This window comes from Rhipicephalus microplus, chromosome 3, assembly GCF_043290135.1.
Source record: "Rhipicephalus microplus isolate Deutch F79 chromosome 3, USDA_Rmic, whole genome shotgun sequence".
In the NCBI taxonomy this organism is placed as follows: domain Eukaryota; kingdom Metazoa; phylum Arthropoda; class Arachnida; order Ixodida; family Ixodidae; genus Rhipicephalus; species Rhipicephalus microplus.
Window position 1 is genome coordinate 141,422,323 of NC_134702.1, and position 22,700 is coordinate 141,445,022.

A 22,700-nucleotide genomic window follows, 5' to 3' on the forward strand; every position below is an offset into this window, starting at 1 on the left:
CTCTGACGCATATGCGCTTTCACGATCACCCGTGAAATCTGATGACACGGATATATCAGCCCTGGACCTTCCCCTCTCTGCCGTCAGCGTCACAGACATACCATCCGAACAGCGGAAGGACCCTTGGATCGCCTCACTATTGAATATGCTTTCTGACGCATCAACTTACGGTTACCCGCGTGCTCTTGGACGCCAAGCAACGCATTTCGCCATACGGGATGGCCTGTTATACCGTCGCAACTATCAAGTGACGGGTCGTAAATGGCTGCTAGTCATACCCAGCCATATGCGGTCTGATATCTGCAAATATTTTCATGCTGAACCGCAACACGCACACGCCGGTGCGCTAAAGACGTATGAACGAGATCCGCCCTTCTTCAGCGGCACCGAGGACCAAGATGTGGAGGACTGGTTGCAGCTGTTTGAGAAGGTGAGCGCCGCCAACAAGTGGGACGACCCCTCGAAATTGGAGTATGTCCCATTTTATTTCAAAGACGTCGCCAGCCTGTGGTTCACAAACCACCGTACTGAATTTATCACTTGGGCCCGTTTCAAGACCACCCTCGCAGCTGTGTTCGATCGCCCCGCAGTGCGCAAGCTGCGTGCTGAGCAGCGCCTACGCGGACGTGCACAAAGGCAGGGCGAAAACTTCACTAGCTATATTGAAGATGTAATCGATTTATGCCGGCGCTTCAACCCTGAGATGACCGAACATGACAAGATCAGGCATATCTTGAAAGGCATAGACGACGATGCCTATCAAATGTTGCTGGCAAAGAGCCCAAGTACCGTATCCGAACTTGTGACATTGTGCCAGAGCTTGGAAGAGATTCGGAAACAACGTGCAGCAGTTCGGAGGTCGACGACTGCAGACGACTCTCTCGCTGCCCTGGCCATCGGTGGTGACAGCTTCCTGCTGGAGCAGATAAAAGAATATGTACGCGAAGAGGTCGCACGACAGCTTTCATGTCTCTCGTATCTGCCGACCGCCGAAGCACCAACGAACCGCCTAACGCCGACAATAAGACAGGCTATTCAGGAGCAGGTCTCCGAGGCGTTGCCATTACCTACGCCTGCCTCTCAACCGACGCCTGTTGCCGCGCCACTGACTTATGCGGCCGTCGCGGCAATGCCTCCTCCATCTCGTCTGCCAATGTATACGCCACAACCTGTGCGACCGTCCACCGCGCCGTTTCCAGTTACACAGCAACACGCCGCAAATCCTTGGCGCACTTCTGACAACCGGCCTATATGTTACTTTTGCGGAATTCCAGGTCACGTTGCACGTCTATGTCGTCGGCGCTTCACAGTTAACGCACCAAGATATCCTGACTATTCGTTTCGACCTCCATACCACGCGCCTCACTTACCACCTGAAATTCACGAACGCGATGCGCAAACTGCTTCTGGCGCCCGAACATTCGCTTATAGACATTCTACTTCCCGCTCGCCTTCACCTTCACTAAGTCGTCGTTCCGTGTCGCCTATGCGTAGACGACCCACCTCCATTGAGACGGAAAACTAACTGCCGCAGCTCCGGAGGCACGAGCTGCGTCATCGTCTAATCGTTTAAGTCCTCGCCTGTCTCCCGCCAATCTTATCGATGTAATCGTCGAAGGTGTACGAACACTCGCACTCATCGATACCGGTGCCGCGATATCTGTGATTAGTCAGAGACTCTGCCGCTCTCTTCGTAAAGTGACGATGCTTTCTCCCGTGGTTTCTCTTAGTACTGCGAGCGCCCAACAAATTGAGCCCGTCGCGTCATGTACAGCAAAAGTTGTGATTCGAGACGTGTTGTACACCATTGAATTTCACGTGTTGGCTTCATGTTCCCACTAGTCATTGCCTTGCAAATTCCCACTACAATATATATATATATATATATATATATATATATATATTGCAGGGAATAAATTCTTGGACGCCAGTAATTAGTATGAATAAAAAGAAGACACGTCGAAAAACAGAAAGGTTTCTTCGCGTTTCGGCTGCGGGACCTTTCTGTTTTTCGACGTGTGTCTTCTTTATATTCGCATATATATATATATATATATATATATATATATATATATATATATATATATATATATATATATATATATATATATATATATATGTACTGAAATACTGCAACAGTTTTCGGCACTTTACAGCGCTAACACCCTGATCATAACCCGCTATTGAAATAAATGCCAGTGTGAAGATTGAGCGAGTAGTCGTTGAATAAATATAAATTTGGTGTTCCAGCTCAGATATGTCACGAAACATCCTTTCATTACATGTATCTGCACGTGATAACTTGCATGCCACATAAGTCATGACTGCCTTATTTCACGTGCTCGCTAATACTTACAATGACTCACCAATTACTACTTTCACACTTCATGCGATCAGATGAATGCAGGTGCGTTCAGACATATGCAGTATTTACGCTTTACTAATTACCAATAAAAAACGACGTGTTTTTTTGTTTTTCATTTGCTTCGTGATTTCACGGCACAACGAGCAGTGACCGACGACACAGCCAGCCAGCCGGCTTCTTCTACGTACACACTTTTTTCAGACTGCTCTGCCGGCCCGCAATGCCTTCTCTAACTGCTTAAAAAAGTCTACTGGGCAATTGAATTTCACAGTGAATGAGTTTTGAATAAATGAGCAGCTAGATTGCTTTAGCTTGGTAAGGGTTAATTAGCGGAATGATCAAATAAATGAAAATCCTACACATTTATAACCTACTAGTCAAACAGGTATCGCACAGGAGCACAAAAGAAAACGTATTTGCACACATACCTTAAGCATAGGACAAACTACTGTGTGGTGCTGAAATTTACAGGCTCTTTGTGGCTTAACCTTACTACATGGACCATATAATGGCACAGGACCAGGACAAAGAACGCGCTGTGCTCATCGACGTTAGAAATCAGATCCATATCGAACGCTTCTCATTTGCGCCATTCTGAAATATTAGCTGCTGAGACTTCACCATCAGGTAAGAAACTCTGTCACAGGTGACTACAGCTTAATCTTTGCAATGCCAGCTACTGTGAATTTACACGACTAAGCCTATGTGCATTGGTACCTTTATTGTCGTTATCTATATTCTATCCAGAAAAGTCATGGAAGAATCATTAAGAAAATGTCTCTTTTTCAAGTGCGCAAGAATGAATTATTGAAATGAACTTTACTTGTAGCAGGCTTTTGGTATTTCAGCCCTATGATGAGTGGCCTCTTCAGTCCATGTGGCCATGGCTCGCTGCCACCGCTCGAGCCCGGTTCACCAAAAATAGCTGGTTGTCAGGGTCTTTCGTCACCAGCAAAGCCTCCCACTGATCTTCAAATGCTTCCTTTTTATATGTTTTTTCCTGTTCATTTGCGTTTGCACTTGGCAGTGATGATGGAGGTATGTGTGGATCGTTGCGACACTTCAGCATCATGTGGTGCAGATTGATTGATATGTGGGGTTTAATATCCCAAAACCACCATATGAAAATGAGAGACGCCATAGTGAGGGGCTCCAAAAATTTAAACCACGTCGGGTTCCTTAACGTGCAGCAAAATTTGAGCACACGGGCCTACAACATTTCCACCTCCATCGGAAATGCAGCCGCCTCATTCGGGATTTGATCCCGCAACATGCGAGACTGCAGCCGAGTACCTTAGCCACTTGACCATCGCAGCGGGGCATCATGTGACGCAGAGTGTTGCACGTGTTTAGTGGGCAAAACTTGCAGTCCCGCCTGAACGTTCATGGATACATAGCTAGCATCAATGTTTTATGGGGGTAACTTCCGGCTTGTAGGGTTCTCTATGTCTCCGCTAGTTCCCTACTCTGACTCTTGTATGCTGGTAGCTACCACCTCCTCTGCTTCCTGTAGTGTGCCACAATGTCTGCGTACTTCTTTGGTATGCGCTCATACTCGTCGTGACAACCGTCGGTACGTGATGCCAGTGTGTCGGAGATGACTTGGCGTGCATGATCTCGAGCCGCGCGTGCACCACGTGGTTCCGCGCGAGAGACTCATGTCCCGGTGTCCAAAGAATAGTTTTTTCGTCCACCTTGGTGTTTCTGAGGACATTCAGTGCTGCCTTTCAAACCCCTCCATTCATATATTTTCTGCACGCCTCTTACAAAACTATTATCATGGTAGCCCGCGTATTCTTGCATGTAGCGATGGCCACGGCTATGCCCAGCTTTTCCGCTGTACTCGAGTTCTTGGCACATATGGATGCTGCTCTCAATTTTTTGCCGCTTTTGTAAAACACTCTCAAGCCTAGTTCACACTGAAACATTCGCTTTCTACAGCGACCGAAATTCCCCCGCCGTCGAAACGCAGCGTCGTTCGCACTGGACGCTCCCCATGCAGCCGAATATGCCATCTACCACGGGGCGATGGATGCGCTGTCACCCGGTGGTTGTCGCGGTTCGCAAACGCCACTACGCTATCCGGTGCTGCATACTTCGATGATTCTCGTACGCAGGAAGCAAGAAAAGACAGTACTGCTTACTATGCTGGCAAGTGGCTGTCTTGTAATGCACGAAGAGCAGAAAAAACCACCGACGCCAGCGGCGTTGGTGGGTTCATTTTGCTCTACAAGACCGCAACAAGCTCGGTCACGCCAACAGCAAGCTCGGTCACCTCTTCCACCACGAAATACGGACCCGAAGTAGGCACAGGGTAGGTTAAACTCCCGTTAATTGCAACATTCAGTTACGTGCACTGCGACACAAGTGAGTAGGGCTTGGCCGCCATTTTTCAAAATTTCGCGGTGACCGATTCGGCGGCAGACGCCGCGAAAATCGGTCCGAGAGCGATTGGCGCGGAGAGGGGCCTTTCGGCGGATCTCGCCGCCGCCGAACCGGATTCGGAGCACTTTCGGCGGCCGAAATGCCCAGTGTGAACGCGGCCTTATAGCGAAACGGTCATTTGTAAGGTAAGCCGCTGTGTCCGTGTATCTCACAATTTCTTCATTGCTGTTGTCGCGTTGTAGTTTTTGCTTGAGCAGTTCTATCCTGGCTTTTTTTTTTCTTCCTTTGTCGTATTCGGGATGCATGTTCCTTGGTATATTGCTTATATGTAAGTTATTTGTAATCTCGTACGGAATACGCTTAGATACGTGCATGTGATCCTCAATGCGGTAACCCAAATTTTGAAGCAGGGCTCTACCCATATTCGTCAGCTGCAGTCTCTCCAGCTGGTCTGCAAGGTGTTCTTCCATGAGCTCTACCCATGTATGCGTTGTGCACTCGCATTTAAACAACTTTTACATGGATGAGGAAGGTGACAGGCTCATGGCCATTTTATAGACTTTTATGATAAGAGTGTAAAGTTTAATCATCAGGCTACTCTTCGTATCTACATACGGGGTCCCGTACGTGAATATGCTTGTGACTAGCGCCTACTTCATTTTTGTGCAGTCTTCTTCTCTCAGTCCATGTTTTTTTTCTTGTCACCCTTTATACCAGGTGACTAACCAGTTGCACAGTTTTATGAACGTTTTCTAACTATGCACCTCCAGCCCCATCTTTTTAAATAAGCAGTCAGAGAATGCGCAGCGTTGAAACCTGAGGAATTACGATGCCCCCCACCTTCACTTCTGGGTCCCGTGTCTGCGGTCGCTGTCAGCCTCTTGGGCGCTTTCTTAGAATTAAGAGTTCAGACCTTTCTGCGGCTAACGTCAGTCCACACGCTCCCAGACATCCTTCTGTTCGGTGGACCGCTTCTTGCAGAGCGTTTTCCTGTTGGCCAGTAGATCCTCCGTAGTCTAGATGATGAGGTCGGCAGCATATATTGCATGGTCAATCCCTGCTATTTGTTGGACTTCATTTGTTGGAGTTCCTTTGATTGAAAAGAGTTGGAGATATATTGCAGCCTTGGGGCGTACCCTTCGGTGGTATTTTCAACTTCTCAGAGTGCAAGTCACCTATTCTCACTGCAGCTGTCCTTTCTTTCGGAAAAGATCTAACGTAGATATAAACTTTTACCCCACAGTTCTAGATGTTAAAATGTTGCAGTCGGGCTTCATGCGACACGTTGTCAAAAGTCACTTTCACGTCTAGTGCAAAAATGGATCTCTGGGATGCGTGACCAGTCTTTCTATGACTTTTTCCTTGATCTGCAGTAGGGTGTCTTGCGTGGACGGGTGAGCTCGGAAGCCGAACATGGATTTTGGGACATGTCTGTTGTCCTCGAGATAATCGCAAGAAACTTCATCATTCCGTACAACATGGCTGCAGTCATTCGCACATAAAGTCATGCAGTTGTTGTCGTTTAAACTGATCTCTGCGCTCTAACGTGATTCTATCTGTTGTCTACCATGCAGGCTAACCTACTGAATTGAACAAGTACATTATTTTTTGTGGCGCCTTCACCTGAAATCAAGGCGCAGACAGCTCCTCGCAGATTACTTTTCGTGAAGTTGTTAGTACTCTGCCCGAGATCTGATAGAATGTTGTTTTTTTATCTCTATCGACCATGCTCCTTTCTACCGAAACCAATGGAACGCAGTGGAAACCAAAGGCTGGATTTGACCTGTTCGCTCTATTTTTTACACGAATTAGAATACCGCAAGAGTTGGGAATGATTCTCAGTTTCACCAAACTGTGGCGATTGGGCCCGAGTTTGTGGTGCTGTTAAACAGGAAGTCGTTCGTTTATTGATGTTTTTTTTATGTCATGACACTTTTATTCATATGTAAGCATGAGTGTCATACGACATTCGACTCATCTCTGATGAATACCTGCTCATCACAGACTTAATTTCAACACGTGTGTGGTCTCGTCATAACAACCCTTCAGGACGTATGCAAACAGAATTTGAATTTTGCTCTATTCTAAGATTCGTTGCTTACTATACGTGCAAAAAGTAAGACTGGGTGCAGTCTTTCACAATCATACCCTGAGGCACTCACAACTAAATATAAAACGCATCCAGGCCCTCGTCATAAGAAGATCTGTGCGAGTGGTTTCCAACCATAACTTTTTTATATACTTGGAAAGTCCGCGAGAACATGACGGAGGCATTAGACTACAAGGGCGCAGTTGTACTGCCTCCTTCTAGTATTTAGTCTACGTCATGTACGCGCTGCTTCCTTAAGACAGAAACAGATAGAGATGTAGGACGAAGATAGACACACAACAGCGATTACAAAATAATTATTCATTATTAAGAATAGAGTTGGTGTATCCGCGGCTTTTGTTATGAATATTTGTGTCGTCAGTCAGCATTGTTGCTTGTCGCAAGTATTTTCACGTCGACACACTTGGTTTTTATGCGAATAACATTATTTATCAAGTGGCTGCGAAGTTTTCTTCCTCATCGCCACTTCACTGGCCGATAATTGAAAATGTGCTGACAACAGCTCAGAACCGTTTTAAGTCGTTTCGAAAACACCCATCAATAATGTAAGACATTCATTTACTCCATGAAAAAGTCACTCAGCTCTATTGACAAAGCAAAAAATAGTCAAACTGTTCAAAGATTGATCCTTAATACTGCCACGTGCGTTTCTTTATTTCCCTTTTGTTTGATTCGGCTTTCGCCCACAAAGCCTCGGTCAGGACTGGTGAGCGTAAACTGTGCACTACTGTTCGAGAAGGTTTGTGATCATTGTAGATTGTTCTGCTAAGATTAGCCGCAACGTGTGAACACTAGGGATTGCTCTAAATCTTACGCGAAGACCAGTGATAAGGCTGCAATATTCAATGACACATGTATAAATGCCGCTGCGCTTCGCCGCTTGTCCGTTGATCGACGGCCGACGCTTCATTCGCCGCTATCAGTGCCCGTACATTGCTGTATTGTCCTTCAGTTTCCAGGTCGCAAGTTTGGCTGAATAAACAGTTTTATCTGAGCATTTAGTCTGTTTTCTTCATCCACGTCGTGACCCCATAACACCTGGCGTGGGCACTTTCCATCCTGCACCAAATGACCCCCTTCAGCAGAGCGCCAATCCCCAACCTAGAAGCAAACATCCACGCCAACCTCAACCAGCGAGCAGGCCGCAGGCAACAAGGGCTACCTCCAGAATACGGGGCTTTACACACTAGCATTCCCAAGCACAAAGCCACCACCACGGCTGCGACAATGTGGGCTCCTGTTCCACTTATTATATTAATAATATTTGATTTGCACACAAGGACAAAGAGGAAAGAGGGAGAGAGCAAGCTGGCAACTGCCACCTAGAGGGGCACAAGGCCTGCTCACTCTTTCGGGAGGAGGGAAAAAACAGGAGAAACAACGACTAAAGGGAAGAAAGAGGAAAGAAGATGAGGAAGAAAAAATTGCCGAAGACATGAACGAGTATGAGTAAAAAAACATAAATATTAAAATTGGCCTCGTATCTGCAATTATTCTGCAAATCTCGTCGAAAGACGTTAGTCTTCCGTGTGGAGAGAGTGAACAAAGCATTTATTTGATGTTCTGCTCAAGAAAATTGGTGAATGGTATTTTGGAGGCGCTGCGTTAGAGTGCCTCGAGCGTGCAGTGGAAGCGAACGAGCGCATCAAGTGACGTCATACTTGAGACATGAGCGTCATCTGGCAGTTTTTTTTTTCAAAAAAACAAAGCGCTTGGCTCTGAGATTATAAGGTGTAGAACGCAAGGCGACGGGTAGGTGCAAGCACCGTCTCGTTTTAGCAAAGCGTTGGAAACACTCACCCTTCCGTGCAAGCACCGGTTGGTCAGCGCAGCGTGATGAGTGCGACAGTTCCTAAAATTACTTATGTATGCCTTTCCTAGTAAAAGGCGTTCATGCAGAATATATACATGTTGTTATGGTGCCCCGGACACGCGCAATAATTGGTTTTTAATTGACAACTGCACAAGTATGGTAGCTGAAACTTGAGCAACATAGGTGGGCGCTGCAGATGAGGTCGGCCGTTTCAAATACCCGATGCTGTTAGGAGTGGACAAATAGACATAAGTACAGACAGACAGACAGACAGACAGACAGACAGACAGACAGACAGACAGACAGACAGACAGACAGACAGACAGACAGACCAAACTTATTGCGCCGAAGGTCCCCAAGAAAGACTGTCTTTAAAAACCGGTCTATAAATAGGTGGCCAGGTCCATTTGGTTCATAAATGTAAGGAAAGCTCCGTGAGCGTGGTCATGTCAGGATGCACTCATTCGGAAAGAGGTAGTTGTCTAGGGTAGCGCACTTAAGTACTACAAATTTATATTTCTTTATCAGCAAAGATCACTGCATAGCAAAGGTGGGACAGTGCACTACGAAATGCTCAAGTGTTTTCGAGGAATTACAAGCCGCGTACAATGGACTGTCTACCCGCCCTAGACCGTGTAATCGTTCACACGCCAGCACAGAGCCCACTCTTAGTTAGTACAACAGCGTTCGGGAACGACGAAACAAGCCACGGCCACGAACCAGGGGAGAAAACAATCCATTCGCCACACGCTGGTCTTCCTGCTGTTTTAGGAGGTGTCGGCGTATAAGCAGACGAGCTTTGTCCATTGTAAATAAAATTCCCAGGCAGTCACAGTCATCATGGTTGCATTACGGAGCAAGGCGATCCACTTCTTTTTTACCCGCCATACCTACGTGTGAAGGTACCCACTGTGCCGCTAGGCATACCCAACGTGACAGAATATTGTTGATGGATTTCATGATGCTGCTTAGAATAGGGCTGTTGGTCTCCTTGCTGGTGAGTCTGCGAGGATGACCAGCTTCTATGCTGGTAACCCTTCTTGTACGCACTTAAGGGCGACAATGCCCGACATGGTCGTAATGCAGCAGCCGAAGAGTCACCGACCATCCACAAATTATCATTTGAAGATCCGGAGACCTGGCTGGAGACGCACGACTGAGTGGCTGATTTGGACCAGTGAGACTCAAAAGAAAATATGCGTCGTGTCTACTTCTACTTGGAAGGCGCGGCGAGGACCTGGTTCGAGAATTTGGAGTCTGGACTGAAATCTTGAGGTCTCTTCTGTGGCGCATTTTTTGAAACACTTCACGACCGTTGCCCGCAACAAAAGACCACTTCATTGCTGAAGACACGAGTGCAGCTACCAAACGGACCATTTTCACTTAAGAAATTACCCACCTGTTTCGTCACGCCGACCCCGTTATGGCTGAGGACAAGAAGCTCCAGTTCCTTATGCGACGTGTAAAGCAGAAGCTGTTTGCAAGATTTTTCGCAAACCGCCTAAGAGTGTTGACGAATCCTGATGTAGACCACAACAATAGAAAAGGCACTTGATATGAGAAAAAAAGGCCGTACGATCGCCAATGCGCAACGACAGAATATGCTAAAGTTTAAGCCCTCAGCATACACGACCTGCGCGAGACCACCAGAAACATCTTACGGGAAGAGAGAGAGAGAGAATAAAACTAGGGAAAGGCAGAGAGCTGCGTAAACTGCTGCCGGCCTCCCAGAATCTGGTGGATCCGATCTCTGACGTCATACGCCAGGATGTTCAGCATTTTCTCTGCCCACCCGAGCCAGCGCAGCTTGATCTACAAGCCATGATCTACCCTGCTGTATCTCGACGCAACGTTCCCCCGCTGAGTGCGCGTAAAAAGGCTAAGCCACCGCATTTTCGTCGCCAGACATCACCGCCACCACTACCAACCCTATACCCTCGAGCCGCCACCAGCCAGCGCTACGCTCCGACGAAAATTGACCTGTCACGCGCCGCCGACCACCGACCACTCTGCTACTGCTGCGGAGAAGCTGACCTCACCTGCTGCCGCTGCCAGTACCACCAAATGAGACCGTGTGGTTTCAGTATTGACGTGCCGTTTTTACAGCGCGGGGAAAAACCAAGCGACGTCACCCACTACTTCGTAGAAGCGCAATCAACGCTCCGAGGATTTTGCCATTGACCATCCCCCGGCCGCTACATGTCACCTCACCGGCGCTCGTACACTGGCCCAATGCGGGGCCAGTTGCCTAGCCTGTACTCGGAAAACTAAGAGCAGCCACTAATGAAGGTGCAGTTGCTGTACGACGAACCACCGAAGATACTCCGCCGCCGCCGTTGACACTGCAACGAAACCTCAAGAACCCGCCATAACGTCGACGTAGTTCCGACGTCGATAATTCACGGCCAGAAGTTGATGTTATGACACAACGTCAAATTAGAAATACAAACCATCACAGCCGAAATCCCTCGCCACGACCCAACTGCAACGCAAGATAATGAACTAGCAAGTTAAATGTTTCATTGACGGCCACAGCGTCGCAGATCTCGTTGACACCGGAGCTGACTATTCCGTCGTCAGTAGGGCGTTCTCCGCGAAGTTTAGGGAAGTTAGGACCGCCAGAGAAGGCCCTGAAATCCGTGAAGCTGAAGGTCGCCTAGTTGCACCGGCAGGAATCTGCTTAGCCAGAGTCACCATTAACAGTAAGATTTATTCCGCAAGCTTCGACATACTACAGCATTGCTCGAGAGGTGTCACCCTTGGCATGGACTTCTTAAGCCTTCATGATGCCATGATATACCTAATGAAAGGAGTTTATTGGCGTAAGCATCACTTGAGCAGCAGGTCTGTTGATACGGAAAGCGGGCGGCAGAAGCCGACTCAGGAATCACAATCCTACAACCAACAGCTCGTGCTCGGCTCCTCTTGCCAACGTCGTGATCCACTGCGGCACATAATCATCGTCCTCTTTACACTAAGAACAGATTGATAACAACATGCACAGAAAAGGCACTGAAACTGTACACACCGCCAGGATGACACGTCCTCAATGTGCTGGAAGACCAAGTCGTCATTCTGCCTCATTCAAGCGTCATATGTTTTGTCGGGACTTCGAAACCACAAAATTTTGAAGGCGTCGTTGGAGGCAATCAGCACCTGTTGCAATATTTGCGTCGTGAAAGGATGTGCCGAGCTGCGTCGAGGAAAAGCAACTGTAATACTCACGAGTTTCAGCAATGAGTACAAGCACATCAAAAGAGGCACAATGGTTGCTCACATTGAAAAAAAAATACTGGAATCCAACAATGCTGTCGTTCTCACTGGTTCTGCCGCATTTACTCCGCTGACTGAAACAGTTCAGGTAGCTTTCGACGTTAATTCATGCCTTCCTACGCATAGGCACCAACAGCTCAGAAATTTCCCCCTAAAATACAAGAACTGCTTGTCGTCGTCTTTAAGAGTTCGGCAGACCCCTGTCGCGAAACATCAAATCATAACAAAAGAAGGTGCCAGGCCACTCTTTCACAGCCCATACAGAGATTTGGCGCAGGAAGGAGGGGCTATAAAGAACGAGTTGACGAAGTGCTACGCAACTACAATAACCTGCCTTTGAAGAGTTCATGAGCATCACATGTGGTGTTAGAGAAAAAAATGGTAGCCTACACTTCTGCGTTGACTACCAGCACCTCAACAATATCACGATGAAAGACGTATACACTCTTTCCCGAATGGACAACGCTTTTCATTGACTCGACAACGCTAAATATTTCTCATCGATGGACCTCAAGATAGGCTACTGGCAAATCGAAGTAGACGATTGTGACAAAAAAAAAGACTGCCTTCATTACAACATACGGCCTCTTAGAGTTCAAAATCATGCCCTTTAGTCCTTCCTCGGCACCTGGGACGTTACAGCGTGTTATGGACACCTTACTGGCTCGATTGAAGTGTTAGACTTGCCTCGTGTACTTGAACGGTGTCGTCGTGTTGTCCTCCCTCTTCGACGACCATCTCTGGCACCTTGAAGCCGTATGTGACCTGCCGACTCACATCAAGCCAGAAAAGTGCTGTTTTGCATAAGAGGAACTCTTTTTCTAGGGACACGTGATAAAGACTGAATTACACCCCGACCAGCAGAAGGCAGCAGTCATCGCTGAAATCCCACCACCCTATGAAAAAAAGGCTTGCGTAGATTTTTCGACCTGTGCGCCTATAACAGGTGTTTGGTCAGAAACTTTGCCCGCGTTGCCGAGCCACTCACTAACCTTACAAAGATCAACGTCGAGCTCAAGTAGAAAACGCCGCAGGCGTAAGCATTTCAAGAACTAAAACGACGCCAGTAGACACCGCCGATGCTGGCGTATTTCGACAAAGATGACGGCACAGAAATCTACACCGACGCAAGCAGTGCAGGGCTGGCAGCCGTCCTGGTGCAGAAGATTGGCAGACTTGAAAGCGTCATAAGTTATGCGAGCCAGTCGCTATCTAAGACGGGAGTGAACTACTCCACAGCAAGAAAGGAATGTCTCCCGATCATCTGGGCTACCTTCGCGTTTCACCCGTACCTCCGCGGTAGGACTTACGAAGTTGTGAGCCACTACCAAGCCCTGCGTTGGCAAGCTACGTAGAAGTACCCTTCAGGTCACAGCACACAGTGAAGTTGTTTACAAGTCGGGGTGAAGACACTGACGCCGACTGCCTGTCCCCCACCAGCGCTGACACACCAGCGCAAAAATACGTGGACGGCGACAGCTTCTTTGAAACTTCGAGCGTCCATGACTTTGCAGAACTACAGCGAGCCGACCCTGAAATTGATGACTTTGTGTAATACCTCGAGAGCAAAGCTATCGTTGTTCCAAAGGTTTTCAAGTGAGGCCTGGCGTCGTTTTTGTATCGTCATGGCATCCTCGTCAAGAAGAACTCACCACATCTGGCCAACTACCTAGTTGTAGTACCTTCGGCTTTACGTAAAAAAAGTTCTACATGCTCTGCATGACGATGGCTTGACACCACAGATTTTCTTGCATGCTAGCGAGCATACAGGAAAAATAATGCTGGCCCCACCTCACTGCCTAAACACCTGCCGAGACTTTCAGCGACGGAAGTCACTGTCACCTAGGCCAGCTGGCCTTCTGCAGCCCAACAAGCCACCTCAACAGCCGTTCCAGCAAATCTCAAAGGGTCTACTAGGAACATTTCCGACGTCAGGGTAGCCAATTTCTTTCTAGAAAATATCGTCCCACGTCATGGCACTTTTTTCGGTCCTGCGTCATCCACAATACCAAAAGAGGTACGGCCTTCACTTTTGAAATAACTCAGGCGATCTTGGTACACAGCCAGACAAGCCACCGTTCGACGACAGCGTACCACCTTCAAGACGAGCAGTCTCGCCGATCGGCTGTACAAGCGTATCACTGACATGCTGGTCATGTACGTCGTCGTCTAACGCAAGACATGGGATGTCATCATTCCGTACGTGACCTTCGCATACAATACGGCGGTGCAGGAGACGACGTTGTTGTCGCCACACAAGTTTGTCAACGAAGGGAACAAGTCCACGACGCTCGACGCCATGCTGCCCATCGTCGCGAACAAAGAAAACCACGACGTGGCTGTCTACTTTTAGCGTGCCGAAGAAGCGTTACAACTCGCCTGCCTCCGCATCGAGAACCAACAGTTGAATGACAGCGGCCGTTACAATCTTCGACAACTGTTCACGGAATATCAACCTGGTGACCGTGTTTGGGTGTGGGCGCCCGTACTCCAACGTAAATGGAGCGAAAAATTCTGTGACGGTACTTCGAACGGTACAGAGTAGTTCGACGTCTCAGCCTACTGACTACGAGTATGTAGCCGACAGCATCACTAACTCTCAACGGCGCAGCCCATAACCTCAAATCGTTCATGTCTTGCACCTCCAGCCTGACAGCTCCGCCTCCGCTCATTGGGTTCATTGAGCCGAAATTCGCAGTACAGAAGCCAGCAACGCAGGGAACGAGAATCGTCTTTAAAGGGGCCCTGACACACTTTTTGATCATGGTCAGAAAACGCTGCCTATCGGTAGTATAGGCTCCTGACAACACGCGAGCCAAATATTAGAGCGCAGCAAGCAGCCTGTAATTCACAATAATTTATCAGTCAGCTCATAGTTGCCTTCTTTCCTCTCAACAAATCACAGAATAAGCCCAAATACCACTCGTGGAGTAGTGAACCCATCTATCAGATATTGGCTGATTTGAGCATGGCGCGCTCGGTCGTTACAGACGTCGCCATGGGAGGTCACTACGTGTCAAGGCGTGCGCGTGCGATCACACTGAAAAAGCCGCGCATTCAAAGAAAAAAAGGAAAAAAATGCTCAAGGTGACGAGGTGTGCGTGAAGTTTTTCTGTGGCCCTGCCATCCCTCCCTGCTTAGCTTCTAGCGCTTTCGTCGTGAAGAGAGATGAGAGAATGCAATTGCAGCCTGCGAGAAACCTTTGTAACTCCACTCGCACAAGACTAATTCATAAAATTTTCGCGGTGATGAATTTTTGAGAAAATAAGCTCTTCCAGAAAATGCATTTCATGGTTACTTGAAAAAGTGATTTAGGGCCCCTTTAATGTACGACTCAAAATGTCCATGACGTACTGAAATGCGGTGGGGGAATCACAAAATATGAAAGGTAAGCTCGTAAATTCGATCAATCCCCTGTGGCAAGTAAGTGCCGTTTTCTCAGCATCGCACTCTGCTAAAGGGATTTGCAAGAAGCCTCTGCTGCAGTCAAGGGTAGTGAAAAATTTGGTGGTGCCAAGGGAGTACATAACAGATGGCGAATTGCACTCTTCGAGCGGGAGAAAGTTTTCTTGTTCCGCCACCGAGAAGCTGCATTTATTTGGTAGATTCAAAGCAAGTTCACGCGTTTCACTGGCAGATTAGGAGCAACCCACTTCGTGACAGAGCGTTCCACGTGCTTCGTCTAGCCGAGACGGATTTCGTCGGTACTCCGAGAATGCGTTGCTGTCATTTCCGGTACACTTGGGCAGCGCTGTTGCCTGCACCTGCCTTGAGCGTTTTTTTTTTTCTTTTTGTTTTTTGTTGGGGTGGTGTTTTGTGCACGTGTTTACATTTCTAAATGACATTGCTTGATGCTTCTGCACGTGCTACTGCTGTTTAGCTTCTCGCTTTGAGCGACCGCGAGAGCAGTAGTTCTGCTAGCAGTAGCAGCAGCGAGGACATCGAGCTGTACTTGCTTTTCCGCCATGCGCAGGACCAAAGTCACCGAAGATAATAAGCTGTGTCGAAGAAGGTTTCGGTACTAGTTTAGGGACGTATGTGCAAACAGTGTCTAGTGGGATTTCAGGCGTGGCATCAATGTGTTCCATTCGCTGATCTGAGTTCGCGCAATCTGAGTGCTTACTCCGGAATTTCGACGGCCACTCCGGATCTACCATTGAAACTCACCAAGAGTCTGTTGATGGGAACGGGTACGAGTCTCAAACCGTGACGGCGTTTAACCACTGGTAGTCAATGCACAACCTCGCAAAGCCGTTCATCTTGGAAGCTAAAACAACTGCAAACGCCCATGAACTGTTGCATGCTCTTACGGCACCAGTGGTGAGCATTTCTTCGGGAGCAGCGTCCAGAAGTGCACGCTTAGGGGGTGCGGATTGAAACGGATAGGGTGGGCGTCACCTGTTTCAGTCCTGTGTTCTAATACATTGACCTTGCCAGGAGCCTCCGTGAACATCGCCGCAAAGGGCTTCAGGGCTGTTTCAATTTTCGCTTTTAACTCTGATGGACCCTTGAAGCATTCGATAACAGTCAAGAAGTCAGCTGTGGTCTCGAAAAACGGATACACATTTGTTGCTAGCAGATTAGATGGGCGTTCAGGCAAAGTAGGCACAAACGTGAGTGGTTTTGCATTTATGCTTTATGTATTGATGCCCGTACGGATATTTGGCACGATTCCCTACTTGGCTATAAAATGGCGTCCCAAGATCAACAGAACACAAATTCGTGTAAATGTAGGAAAAGTAGACGAAATTTTCGCCTGTCGAGTGTAACCTCTAAACGAGCTGCAAGTGTAGATTTGACGGCCTGAGCAGAAGCCACACGCAGATTAGTGTTTATCTTCACAAAGCTACGCCTTTTACTTTGTACACATTCTTGATGCGATCCCCGAAAATAGAAACAGCTGAGGCAGTATCAAAAAGAGCCGGGACTTTTACTCCTGCCATCGATATCATCACGAATGGGGCTTTCTTTATCGGCGTGAGGAACAAGAGACGGCAGATCGCTAGTCGTAGGGTAGAGGGGACCATGGCTGTCGAGCGGGGGGCAGTCAGCAGGAGCGTTGCTTCCTTAATTTATTGTAGAAATGCTCAGCGCGAACTGCACGTCATCGTTCAGAGAGGTTTGTGATCGTTGTGCGTACATCGTTGTGTTATTATTGTGCTCCAGGCGTGAACACTGGACATTACTCCAGGTCTTGCGCGAAGACCAGTGATACAGCTGGAACATTGGACGACACATGTACAGACTGTTTTCTGCAGCGGCGAACGGATGCTGACGTCTGAACACGTGATCTAATGGCCATCTCCTTTTCACTTCTTCACCATCGCCGAGGGCCATTCGATTTGCTGCCGACGCTCCCGAATTTAAGGCCAGCGAAATGGGTGCAGCGCTTAGATGATGATGATGATGATGATGATGATGATGGTGATACTAGTTGGATCATTGGCCCCTACCCACTTGGGGGGATTGGCCATGAATCGGGCGGATCATACATACTGAATTTATGATTATTATATAGTAGGAGCTAAAATGATTTGGAGATTATTTTTTTATTTAGACGTAATTATAAATATTTATGTTTTAAGTCGTACTATGTGTAATCTCCCAGAGACTAAAAATTTTTTGACTAGCAAGGCTGAATAAAGAAGTTGTATTAGTTGATACACCTACCAAATTTATTCCAGTCACACATGAACTTTTCTACACCTTTGAAAATATTTCTGTCCGAATGCCCCTGCGCAAAGGCCCCAAATGATAGCAAAACGGCCGACGTAACCGGTAGACCACATTGCCACATTATAGTTTCGATATGTTTTCTGCGTAAGGAAAAATGTCAGCAGCTCAACAAGAAGTGTTCGATAGTTTCGAGTTTGGTGCAATATGAGCAATGAAGCGAGACCGCTAAAACCCGCTCTGTGCACGAAAAAAAATTAGATTTGAAATTCTACAACGCATTCTGGTTATTGCAACTTGAGCTCGTCTGGCTGCACACCATTTCCTCCTCCGAGGAAACTGTGGATGCAGAAAGTCGGGGGATGAATCTCGACTTAAAGTAATCACAGATAATGCATACTTTCTCAACCTTCCCGTAGCAACAAACGCCGTAACAGGAAGAAGAGAGAGAACCAGACCTGTCCGGTTCTCTTTCCGCAACTTCATTGAGTACAATTTCTTTGTGTCCCGGCACCCAAATAATCGCAGGTTTCGCAAATGACGAGGAACAAGTAATCGCAATAATCTCAGAATATTCGAACCTGTTGAAGCAGTTAGTGCCGAACACAACGACAATGAACGTGCAACTATAGCCACAGAAGTAGAGGCTAAAGGAATATCACGTAGGGGTAATATACCAGCTAAGAACTCGGGCAAAAATAATTGGGTGTAACGCCTGCTTGTACCACAGATGTTTGCGTTGAATTCCAACTTCCACCAAAATTTTCACTATTTGCACTCATCTCAGAAATCTCGCTAACGGACAAGGCTGATGTGTTGCCCTCAACCAACGACATTGATTCCAGAATATCTGCAATATACTTCTTTAACGCTAATGCGTTAATAGAGAGCTTAGTACGCATAGTTTTTGACGTTGCCATAATACACCAATGCCCGGTTGCGCTTACCATAATACCAAAACACATGTTAGCTCAGTTTCAGCTCCTGATACGTAAACGTTTACGCACGTAGGTAATCTCCCTTTGTGTTTGCGCATAGCGCTGGCTGCCTTTGATGACTGCGTTAAGACTATATTTATTTAGATAAGATTTAATCACAGACGCAGAAACATAATTGACGTAATGGGGTGTATGATGCCGATTTACCGCACGATTGTGTCAAAATCTCTGTGCATGGAGACGTTCTTTTTGCCTAGTGCTTTTGAGGAAAGGCAAGTCTTTCCCTAAAAGCGACTGCTGGGCATTCGCACCAGAAGAACAATTATTTTTCAACAGCAATTTTGTGCTTGCCTGGTTCATCTCGGCCGCTTTAGATGCCACCACCTATTCAGCCTCCGGGGGTCCTTGGGTCCACAATATTAGCGGCTTTCGCGTTCTAGCTCACTCTAACTTCCGTAATCCGGCTGAAACAAGGAGACCCTAAGTGGCACTTGCACTTCGGCTTATTTTGATTCAGTGATTGGAGTCTCCAAACATCAGATTTCGAGAGTAGCCAGGAACCAAGGTCCATTTGCAAGATAGGACCTGAAACGTGAAGCCTATCCAGTAGCACAGTAACGTATAACAGTATATGTACAAATAAAGGCCTCTGACACATGTGACAATATATGACGACACGCACGCATAACACAAAAATATTGCATAAGCAACGCGCCGAAGTATAAGTCACGTAAAATATGTGATTCACATTTTCGTTGCGGTATGAACTAACGTGTTACCGCACGCGGCCTCCAATACCATGGATAATGCGTTATGCAGTGACGAGCTATACGTGGTGTCGGAGCGTTTATGTTGTTCTGCCGAACTATATACCCTACTTTAGCACAGCAGAGTGCTTAACGTAAGATTCACTCCCGCTGTGCGTGCGATATACGCTATATTTCCTTGTTTTTTTTTTCTTCTTCTGCAGCTACTCATCTCAATATCCTTCTCAAAATTGGAGACATATGTACGTGTTGGCATCTTTTGACTGCCATCCTCTCATAACTCAATAAAAAGCAGAATAAAGAAATTTATATCTGAAGAAAAAAGTTGTCACCAAGAATGACTTTGAGTTACTTGTAGCAGAGACTGACTGGATAATTCGGTTAAATAAGCACTCTCACACAACCAAACGATTGGCTTACTAGGTCATTAAAAAATACCCTTTAAAAACATATGGGGCAGCATTGTTAAACAGTGAACACTCAGGAAAGCCATGGGGTTCGTAAAGAGTAAGTGCCATTTCAGCAGAATGTTCCAGCGGGTTCTGCTGCATGCGAGTGAGAGTAGATTTTTGTAGATTGCATTTTTAAGGCATTTTTTTCATACCTTTCCCATTTGGTTACGACACACCAGCGCTCTCTCCGACGAGCGATAGCACTACGTCGCCAAGCTCTGGTCATGATGTGGCAAGCATGTTAATCTCGTATTGCTACAGACATAAATATATCTTCAAAACTAGCATGGACAGGCTATAGAAAAGATCTGTTCCTTTTTGCAAGGTGCATGATGTACCTCCACTTAGTTTTACTGTCGCACTGACTTTCGAAGACGGTCTGGTTTTTACTCAAGCTGAGCAATACTTCAGTCGTTCGCCGTTCAAGCTAATGGTATTCGCCCTGTAAACACAGCGGCATCCTGGCCCGCAATGGTCATGGTCAGAATGTTCATCGGCACATACCTGAAAAGTGTAGCTAATGCGCAGATTATATACTGTTTATAGAATGACACGTTGTTTGAGCACTTTATCGGATTAGTAATATTCAGAACATGAAAGCAACTACGTTGTGTTTAGGCAATAACATGGGGCAGAAGTTATCAGAATAAAAATGATGTATTTCGAGGTTTGTATGTCTGAGGGAGTTCACCTGCTTCTTGACTCCTCCTATTTTTGCATGGTGGCGTTTTTCTGCGTGCGGCATATAAATGGTAACCATGTCAACGTTCACTCTTTTGGCGTACATATGGTAATTGTGCAAAACATCTGCCTCAGTTCGGAGGAAATGCTGAAACGGTCAATGCGAAAGCAGCAAATCAAAACGCTGTATAGAATAACGACAGCCGATACTTCGTTTCGCGCCTGGTGTGGCGTTAATTACCGAAATATTCACACAAGACAGCATAAGCGAACGCGAACACGAAGTTAAATTATAGCAAGTGAGAATATATCAAGTGTGTGCTGTCTACATAGCATTCGCATGCTGTCTACATAGCGTTCGTTTTGCCACGCTATTCTTCGCGAAGCGACCCACACTTCTCTTAAGGATTTTTCCCTTTATGACTAATCTGCGGCCAAAGTTGTCGGCTGCACTTCGTTCTCGTTTTAGTCATAATAACCCGCTGCATACACAGGCTTTCACTGGTGCATAGCATATGTCATGGGCTAAGGCTCCCGATTCGTACACTATAGGGAACCAGCGAAGGGAAAGGCGCATCAGGAAGGTCCATTTAATTTTCCGCGGAATAGGCATACATGACAAGCAAGTTGGCCCCTTGAGGGATCGAACCTGGGTACGTAGCGCGCTATTCCAGACATGTTCTGATGTGTAGTGCCATCACCTGAACAGATGGCCTAATATACGCGACACAAGACTATGGAGCACGCGTGTATTGCGCTATGCGGCCATGATAACGACATATATGAAGGAATAGGTCGTGGATGCTTTGGTGTCCATTGCGCACACTGTGTACCGTTGTTGTTGCCGTGAAACCAAATACGCACACTGGGACTTATCGCTTGGTTGGGCTTTGGGAGGTGAGCAGCTTGCGCTTCGATTGCTGAGATTGCTTCACCCGTGCTTGAATACTGCACTGCTGCAGAAATAAGTAAAAATAAGCGATCTCTAGCGGTCCCTTCCGTAGGCCAGGACAGAGGTGAAACAGTTAATATTTGTCGTTCACAAGTACAGTCTCTCTTACCTTCGAGAAATCGTTACTTATAAAACAACCCTTAATGCAAGGAGCGATCGTTCGTAGCTACTTTTGTTTATTTGAATTGTCTTCTTAGTTCAAGATCGATTGATATGTGGGGTTTAACATCCCAAAACCATCATATCATTATGAGAGACGCCTAAGTGCAAGGCTCTGGAAATTTAGATGAACTAAGATTCTTTAACCTGCACCCAAATATGTTCCTTGTTCAAAATTGTAGATAAATCATCTGCCATTCTAGCTTCAAAATGTTCAGCTAGTTTACCAAGCCGGATCAGAGAAACACTGCACCCGGTGACTTTGAGTTTTGATCTTTCATATTTGCGGGCTCATCTGTACTCTAATAGGTCGTTGTTATTTACATTAAGACGAGGCACCTTAGGGTTTTGGCGTGTTTGTTGTGCGTTGTCGGGCACAGCCCATGCAAAATACTCCCTACACGTCTTGACGATGACGATGATAACAATCGATGGATGGATGAATGAGAACATTGGCAGATCCCAAGTATGGTGGAAATCGATTATATGCGAACCACAAATGCGGAAGGTTGATTTGTTAATTTAAAAGCAGCACAACGTTATGAGGCGGACGTAAAATATGCCGTACATGACTTCCATGTCATGATCATAAAGTTTGCGCCTGGCTCATCGACTGTCATCATCCATTCACATCGCGTAATACCAAATTTGGTATATCTTTAGATAGCGAGACGGCCACGGGCACACATTATTCGTAGCATGTTGTCATGTTTTCTATGACACGCATGTCATGATTATCATGTATAGACGTTTCATTCACCTTGGTTGTCTATTCACGTCCCGTGATACCAAATATGGTATAAGTGAAACAAGCGAAATGGCTGCAAGTGCATCATGACCGTGGCACGCAGTCATGATCTTAAATGACACGCATCTCATGATCTTAAATGACACGCATCTCATGATGGTCATGTTTGCACGAACCGTACACTTCGTGTTGCGTTAACCCATATATGCCCAAACTAAGAAAACATGAAAAAAAAATATTTTTTGTTACAAAGAGGACACTGGCACTCATAGCAAAAGGTACAGGTTATTTTATTTACACTCACTTCAAGGCAACACTATATTCAAAGCCGTCCTACATGTAGGACACTGTAGGACAATGGCAATATGTAGGAGCGAGACGTCT